Below are 7,595 nucleotides of genomic sequence, written 5' to 3'. Positions count from 1 at the left end.
GGCACGGGGTGGCCTTGCCGGGGTGGGCCAGCTCCCGGTCCCGGTGTGCAGCAGGGCTGGCACCGAGCTGGGCTGGGCAGGGGGGCGGCTGCCCACCCGCAGGGACCTGGGGGCTGGATCGTGCGGTGACGGACCCCCCAGCTGCACAGCCGGGGCACACTGCACCGGTGAGAGGGGCTGGGGACAAGGGGGGGGGTGGGGCACCCCCTGGGGTACCCCTCGATCACATCCCAGCGCTCCTCTGTTGGCTGCCAGGTGACCGAGCACCAGGGAGGGTCCTGCCCTGCCTGCGACGCGACGATCGTACCCAGGTGGTACCAGCTGTAAATGGGACTGATCAAAAGCTAAGTTAGGGCCAAGGGCAAACTGGGAACTGCAGAGCTTGTGCCGGCCGTGCCGCTGGCACCGGGGCCGGGGGAGGCTGGGCCGGCCGCCTGCATGGTGCAGAGAGAGACCCAGGCCATGGCGGGGAGCCGGGGCAGCCCTCGGCACCGCGGCGTGGGTCCAGCCGGGGTGGTGGATACGTGGGCAAACAGCCCTCGCTGAGGGACGCTTGCGGGGGGCAGCCCTGCGGTTCCAAGGCAGTTGGGCTGGTGTCAGTGTCGGTTGGGGCTGGTGTCGGTGTCCGTTGGGGCCGGTAGCGGTGTCAGTTGGGCTGTGGACAGTAGCTGGAGGCTGTTGGAGGGCTGAGGAGTGTGACAGAGAAGGGAGCAGTAGGGCCAGGCAGGACTGGGGCAGGCTTGGGGGGGGACGGGGGCAAGGATGGGCCAGGCTGGGGGGCAATGGAGCCAGAGGGGGGATGGTAGGGCCAAGGATGGGACAGCTGGAGGGGGTGATGGAGCTGGGGGGGGATGATGGGGACAATGGGGCCAAGGATGGGATAGACGGGGGGAGTGATGGAGCTGGAGTGATGGAGCTGGGGGGGGACAATGGGGACAAGGATGGGATAGACGGGGGGAGTGATGGAGCTGGAGGGACGATGGGGCCAAGGATGGGACAGACTGGGGGGGTGATGGAGCTGAGGGGGGGACAATGGGGACAATGGGGCCAAGGATGGGATAGACAGGGGGGAGTGATGGAACTGGAGGGACAATGGGGCCAAGGATGGCACAGACGGGGGGGTGATGGAGCTGGGGGGCATAATGGGGCCAGGCAGGGATGGGACCAGCAGCTCCCCGTGAGGCTGCAGGGTGCAGAGGGACAGCTGAGGGTGGTGGGGGCGGCAGCAAGGGGAGTGTGGAGGGGTTGGGGTGTGGGGTCTGCACAGCTGAGTGGGGCTTTGCCTGCTCCCCCTGTGCCCCCAGGCGCAGGGGAGCCGTGGCCGAGTCCAGTGCCGGCGGGATGTCGGCCGCGTCGGACGAGCGGCATGGCTTGCTGAAGAGCTTTGCCACGCTGCTGCTTCGGATCCAGCCGGACAAGTGGAACAAGTTTCTGGGCAGCGAGGAGGCCGGGGCTGTGCTGGACGAGTTCTTCAGGCAGCAGGACGTGCTGGAGCTGGTGCTGGGGCTGAACCCCGCCGGGCAGCTCCTGCCCAACGCCTGCTTCCCGCCCGCCCTCAAGGGCAAAGGCATCTACTTTGTGAAGAAGAAGAAGGAGAACATCACCCGGGAGAACTGCCGGAGCGCGCTGCTGGTGGGAGACATCGGCCCCTCGCCAGTGGAGCAGCTCATCACCGTGGTGGAGGAGGTGGGTCGCCCGCAGGGGCGGGCACCGGGCACAGGCGTGGGGCAAGCGGGACGTGCCAAGCTCCCTGCACACGCCGCTGCCGCCTGGAGACCCGCTGCGGGCCATTGTAGCCAAAACTTTAGGTGGGCTCGAAAAGAAACTAAATTAAATTAACAGAAGAAAAAAGGCCCCAGGCGCTGGTCCTGGCCTCGTGGTGGCTCCCGCTGTGCTGCCCGAGCCCCACCGGGACAGAGCTGGGTGAAGGTCACGAGCCCTGTTTTCTCCCAGGCCCCAGCTGAATCGCTTCCTCTCTGTGGTTTTAAAAACTCAGCGTAATTCCCCCTTCCCTGTGCCCCGCAGCTGGGAAATGTCTGGGTGGATTTCTCTCAAATTTCCCATAAATATTCCCGCTCAGAGAACTGCCAGCCCAGAGCACCCGAAAGCTGAGTCAGGCCCCAGGAGCCGCTGCCATTCCTTCTCCTCCTCCTCCTCCTCAGTGCCGGGGGCTTTTGCTCGTGTGCCAGGGTGCACTCGCTGCCCCGCTGCCGGCACTCCCCAGCCCGCGAGAGTTGGAAACCCACCACAGGCTGAGGGGGCTCCCGGTCACGCTGATGAGAAAATCATCAGCAAAACCCATCAGTGGCTGCCGCAGCTGCAGCTGGGCTGAGACCATGCTTGGACGGGCAGCAAGAGGGGATGCTGCGCAAACCAGCACGGCTGGACGCTGCCGTCTGCAATGGGAGAGCCCGACCGAGCCCCGGACCGACCCCTCTCCTTCAGGTCCTGTTCCCCCTGCTCCTGAGCGAGGACAATGTGGCGGGCTGGCCCGGGGTGGTGGTGGAGGACATCACGCGACAAGCCCACCAGCTGAAGAATGAGATGTTCGTGATGGGCGGGAAGATCCAGGGGAAGCCGCTGCTCCCACTGCCGGAGTATCTGGACAGCCAGGATGGCTCCAGCACCATCCTGGACAGGTGGGGGCTGCAGGGGCCCGGGGCAGCACAAGTCCCTCTGGGAGGGACAGGAGCTGGGACACCAGCTCGGTCCCCGAGCATCCCTGGGCACCGCCGCTGCTCAGCGGCAGAGCATCTTGGGGAGGGTCCTGCCTGGCTGCTGTGCTGGTGGAGGTGGCCACAAGCCAGCGCGTGGGGCTCCCCCGGGGCGGTTCAGGGCCAGTCCCGGTGCTGGACGTAACCCGTCTGCCTTCCAGCCTGGCAGGGTCCGTGGACATTTCGGTGCTGCACTCCATCGAGACCATCGTCATCGAGTGGTCCCACGAGATCAGAGATATCCTGAGCAAGGACTCGGCGCAGCCACTGCTGGAGGGGCTGCACCCCCTGCCCAGGGCCGAGTTCGAGTTCTGGCACACCAGGACAGTCAACCTGCAGTGCATCAACGACCAGGTACTGCTCGCCCGTGGCCGGCCAGTGGCCTTGTGTCCCTGGCGCTGAACCCCGGTGCTGAGCCCACCGCCTCTCCCCTGCCAGCTGCTCTCGCCCCGGGTGGCGGTGCTGGCCGAGACGCTGGAGAAGGCCAACAGCTGCTACTGGCCAGCGCTCCAGAGCATGTTCAAGGACGTCAGCGCCGGTAAGCCCCCGGGTGACGTGGTGGGCAGCTGCCACTCGCCCCTCTGGTGAGGATTCCCTGTCCCCAACCCAGAGTTTCTCCCCCGGCGCAGGCCTGGAGGAAGCCAAGGACGTCAGCCTCCACCTGCAACCGCTTCGGATCCTGCTGGAGGAGATGGAGCAAGCGGATTACTCCCAGGTAAATCATATGTGCCAGAATAACCAGGCACAGCATGGCTCCTCATGCGGGTAGAGGCGGCGGCGCTGAGCCCCAGATGCTGCTGTGGGTGCAGACCCACGTCGGCTCTGCCCGATCCTCGTTAGCGCGGCCGCGGCCCCGCACTAACGGGGCTCTGCTCCCACAGCTGCAGCCCTTCGTGGACAGGGCGCTCTGCACCGTCCGCCTGCTCCGGGCTCACTGCCAGCACTACAGCGCGCCCGCCCGCGTCGTCGTCGTCCTGCAGGAGATCTGCAACCTCCTCATTGAGATGGTAGAGCCCCAGCACCCAGCCACCGCCGCCGCCTCCGGCCGCTGGAGGGGTGACACGGGGCAGGCGTGGGGAGCCCAGCGGGGGTGACGTAGGGATGTCCCAGTCAGGGGACCAGCAGAGCCCCCACGAAGGGCTGGAGGGGGTCTGGGGCAGGGGTGGGCTGCAGGCAACCACCAGAGAGCCCGCGGGGCTGGAGGGCGGCCGGGGGCAGGAGGAGCCCCCGCACTCCCTCTGCCAACGGCCCCCGCTGTCCTAGACCCGCAACTTCCTGGGCCCTGAGGACGTGATGAAGGGGCTGCAAGGAGAGACCGAAGAGACCTTAGAGGGAATAAAACTGAGCATTTCCACCGTAGAGAAGCTCTTCCAGTCCTACAACACTTACTGCTCCAACCTGATGCCCGCGTTGCTCCCGGTGGGTGCGGGGGACGGTGCGGATCCACCTGGCCCCCGTCCCTGCCAGCCCCGCTCACCCACGGCCCCTCTCCGATTCCAGGAGGAGCCACAGCTCTGGGAGTTCCCCCCTTCCCTGGTCTTCGGGAGGATGGACTCCTTCTTGCGCAGGCTCAAGACCATCGAGGTGACAGCCCAGCGTTTCAGGGCACAGCGCCAGGGGACGTGTGAGCCCCCCCTGTCCCGGGGACGCGGGGCTGGTCCCCTGCAAGTGGCACCGGAGCAAACTCCGCTCCAGCCCCGGGGCAGGCGGGGGCTGCGGCGCAGGCGAGGGGCAGAGTGGGGGTGGGAGCCCAGCACGCTGCGTTGCTGGGAGCGCAGTGGCGTCGTCCCCACACCCTCGGGACCAGACGGGCATCCTGGAGCATCCCTGGGAAGGATGCTCCTCGGGAGCGGTGAGCTCGCACCCGCCACGCCGGGGCACGGGGAGCCGGGGTTTGGCACCAAGAGGAGCCGGGTGAGATGGTGGTTCGTGCTCACCAGGAGCTGTACCAGACGGCTATAGAGTTCCTGAAGCTGGAGAAGGCAGAGCTGGGAGGAGTGAGAGGAAACATCCTCGGGAGCCCCGTGTTTCAGATCTACGAGGAGGTCTCTGAACTCAGCAAGAGTTTCGCTGATTGCAAATACGATCCCTTAGATCCCGCAGAAGAGGTGAGTGAATGGCATGGAAGTGGAAGCATTTGCTAAGTGAAAAAAAGAACGGCTTGCCAGAACGTGCTGTAAGAGCTGGGTGTAAAACCGCCCCATGGCAGCACGTGTGCTCGCTTTGGGGCAGGTCGCGGGCAACCTGGGCTCAGTGAATCCTTCAGGAAGGACCGGGGAAGGCAGCACACTGGCTTAAATCGTTTTGTTCTTGCTGGCAGCAATTGGACAAAGACTTTGCAGAGTTCCAGAAGAAGATTCAGGACGTGGACAGGCGGCTGGCCACCATCCTCTGCCAAGGCTTTGACGACTGCAACTGCCTGGCATCCGCTGTGAAGGTACATGTGTCCCCCTGGCTCGATGCGTCCTGCCCTTGGGCATGGGGGGTCCTTGCCTGTGTGCGGGGGTGGCAGCTGGCGCGGTGCTCCCGCACCTGGGAGTGACTGTGGGGGTGTCACCGGGCCGTTCCGGTGACACTCCGGAGCACGGAAGCAGATGCCTCTTTCTCCGGCAGCTGGTGCACATGTTCGCCTCCCTGCTGGAGCGCCCGTTGATAAAGGCTGAGGTCTCCCCCTACTACTCAGCCCTGCTGGGGATGTTCGAGGCCGAGCTGGAGGATGTGAAGGTGCTGTATGACGCCCAGACCACGTCCCTGCCGCCAGGGGGGCACCCAGCCATCAACAAAAACATGCCGCCGGTGGCCGGGCAGCTGAAGTGGGCCCTGGAGCTGCAGCAGCGGCTGGAGGGGCCACACAAGGACTTGTTCGCCATCAGCCACCCGTACGTGTGGGTCACCCCGTCACCCTGAGGGGACACGGGGCAGCAGCCAGGGCAGGATCCGGCCTGGCACAGATCCTCCCGTGCCCTGCTGCTGCAGCTGCTGCTTTATCACGACCCGGACAGTGTGATGGTCAGTGCTGAAGCTAAACTGGTGTCGGGGAAGTACGAAGAAATGATGGGACTGCTGCAAGGTTACCGCCAGAAGGTCTACGAGGAGTGGGCACGCGGCGCTGGGCAGGACTGTCACTTCAGCCTGGAGCAGCCGCTGATCCTGAGGGACCCCAGCTCTTCCGTCCTCAGCGTGAACTTCAGCAAAGAGGTGGGTGCTGGCGCAGGGGAACACCAGCGATCACCCACCTGAATGTAAATCCGACTTTCTCGAAGGCTGTGGTGAGACATTTTGGGTTTTACTAACAAGCCTTGTGTGTCTCGCAGCTGGTCGCCGTTCTGCGGGAGGTGAAGTACTTGAACTTCCAGCAGCAGAAGGATATCCCGGGCAGTGCCGAGAGCCTCTTTGCTCAAAATAAGACTTTCCAAAAGTTTGTGGACAACCTTGATCTCATCGTTGGCTGGTACAATGAGGCAGGTTGCAAAGGGGAGACAATCCGGCTGCTTTTCCATGCCCTGAGCACTGGCCAGGCTGAGACTGGCTGGGCAACCCCCAGGGGAGAGACCCTTATGCAAGGGCTCCTGGAAGCCCGGGGGGGAGGACGGTTGGGGTACGCCGGGCACATCGCCAGCACCCTGAGCCCCTGCCTGTCCCATGGCAGCGCCAAGCTGCTGCTGCTGCCATCACAGCGGCCTCCTTCTGCCCCCCAAGCGCCGTGTGGGTGGGGTGGGGACCCCATTCCTCTGTGGGGGTCCTCACCTGTGCCCGCCTTGGCTCCCCAGGTGAAGCGGAGGCTGCTGCCGGTGGAGGTCCCGCTGGTGGCGAGGGAGCTGGAGGCGGTGGACGGGCAGCTGGCCAGCGCCGAGCACACCCTCTTTTGGCACCACGAAGGTATAAACCCCTCCCTCCTTGTCCGCCCAAAGCCAGAGACCCTCCTTGTGTGTTTTGGGGGGGTCCCCATCCCCCAACTCGCCCCCCACCCAGTGACTACCCTCGGGTCCCCACAGCCATCACACCCAAAACGAGGACCCCCACCCTGCAGGCGTGGGTGGGTGGGTGGGTGGGTGAGGCGGGGGCCGGACAGCGTGTCCCCGCTGCGGTGAACAGCCCTGCAGTGCCCCGGCCCCGGCTGGCTGCCGTGGCGGGGGGGGGGTCTGCGTAACCTGCCGGGCTCGGGCGTGCGTTTTCCTCCCAGGCGTCATGGAGTACATCCAAGAGATGAGAGACATCTTGTACGACTTGCAGACCAGGGTCCAGAAAGCCAAGCTGAACATGGAAAATATCAGCCAGTTGATGGAGGTAGCTTGGGCTGGTGCTTTCCGAGTGCCTCCCCGGGAAGCCTCCTGCCGGGATTTCCGCTTCCCCAGCAGAGCGGCGCAGCCCTGGCCTCTTCTCCCTGCAGGAGTGCTCGGCCGCTCCCCTGTTTGAAAGGAAGGACAACAAGGAGGCAGCACTCCTGGACCTGGAGGGGAAAGCAAACACCTTAAGCAAGCGCTACGCTGCCATTAGAGACACGGGCGTAAAGATCCACAAGATTGTGGAGGTGAGACGCGTCCCAGGACACTTCAGCCGGAGTGGGATTAAGAAGGAGTGTCCCCGGCGCTGGCATCCTGCGATGCTCTGAACCCAGAGGTGTCCCCCCTTTCGCAACCGTGAGCGGTGGGTCATGCCCAGGGTGCAGGCCTGGGGTCTCTGCTGAGGCGAGGCTCGGGGAAAGGACCACAAAACACAGCACTCGGACTCCAGAGACGCGCTGCCCCCTCGGGCGAGGTCTTGGCTGCAGCTCCTCCCCTGGCTGGTGGGGAGGAAGGTGCAGGATCTGTGCGGCAGCCAGGCAGGAGCTGGTACGTTTCCTGGGTATTTCTTGACAAGTATTAGCTGGGTTTTTTTCTG

The sequence above is a fragment of the Rissa tridactyla genome, chromosome 15 (genome assembly GCF_028500815.1).
Source record: "Rissa tridactyla isolate bRisTri1 chromosome 15, bRisTri1.patW.cur.20221130, whole genome shotgun sequence".
NCBI classification, from domain to species: Eukaryota; Metazoa; Chordata; class Aves; order Charadriiformes; family Laridae; genus Rissa; species Rissa tridactyla.
This window is presented reverse-complemented; position numbering follows the sequence as displayed.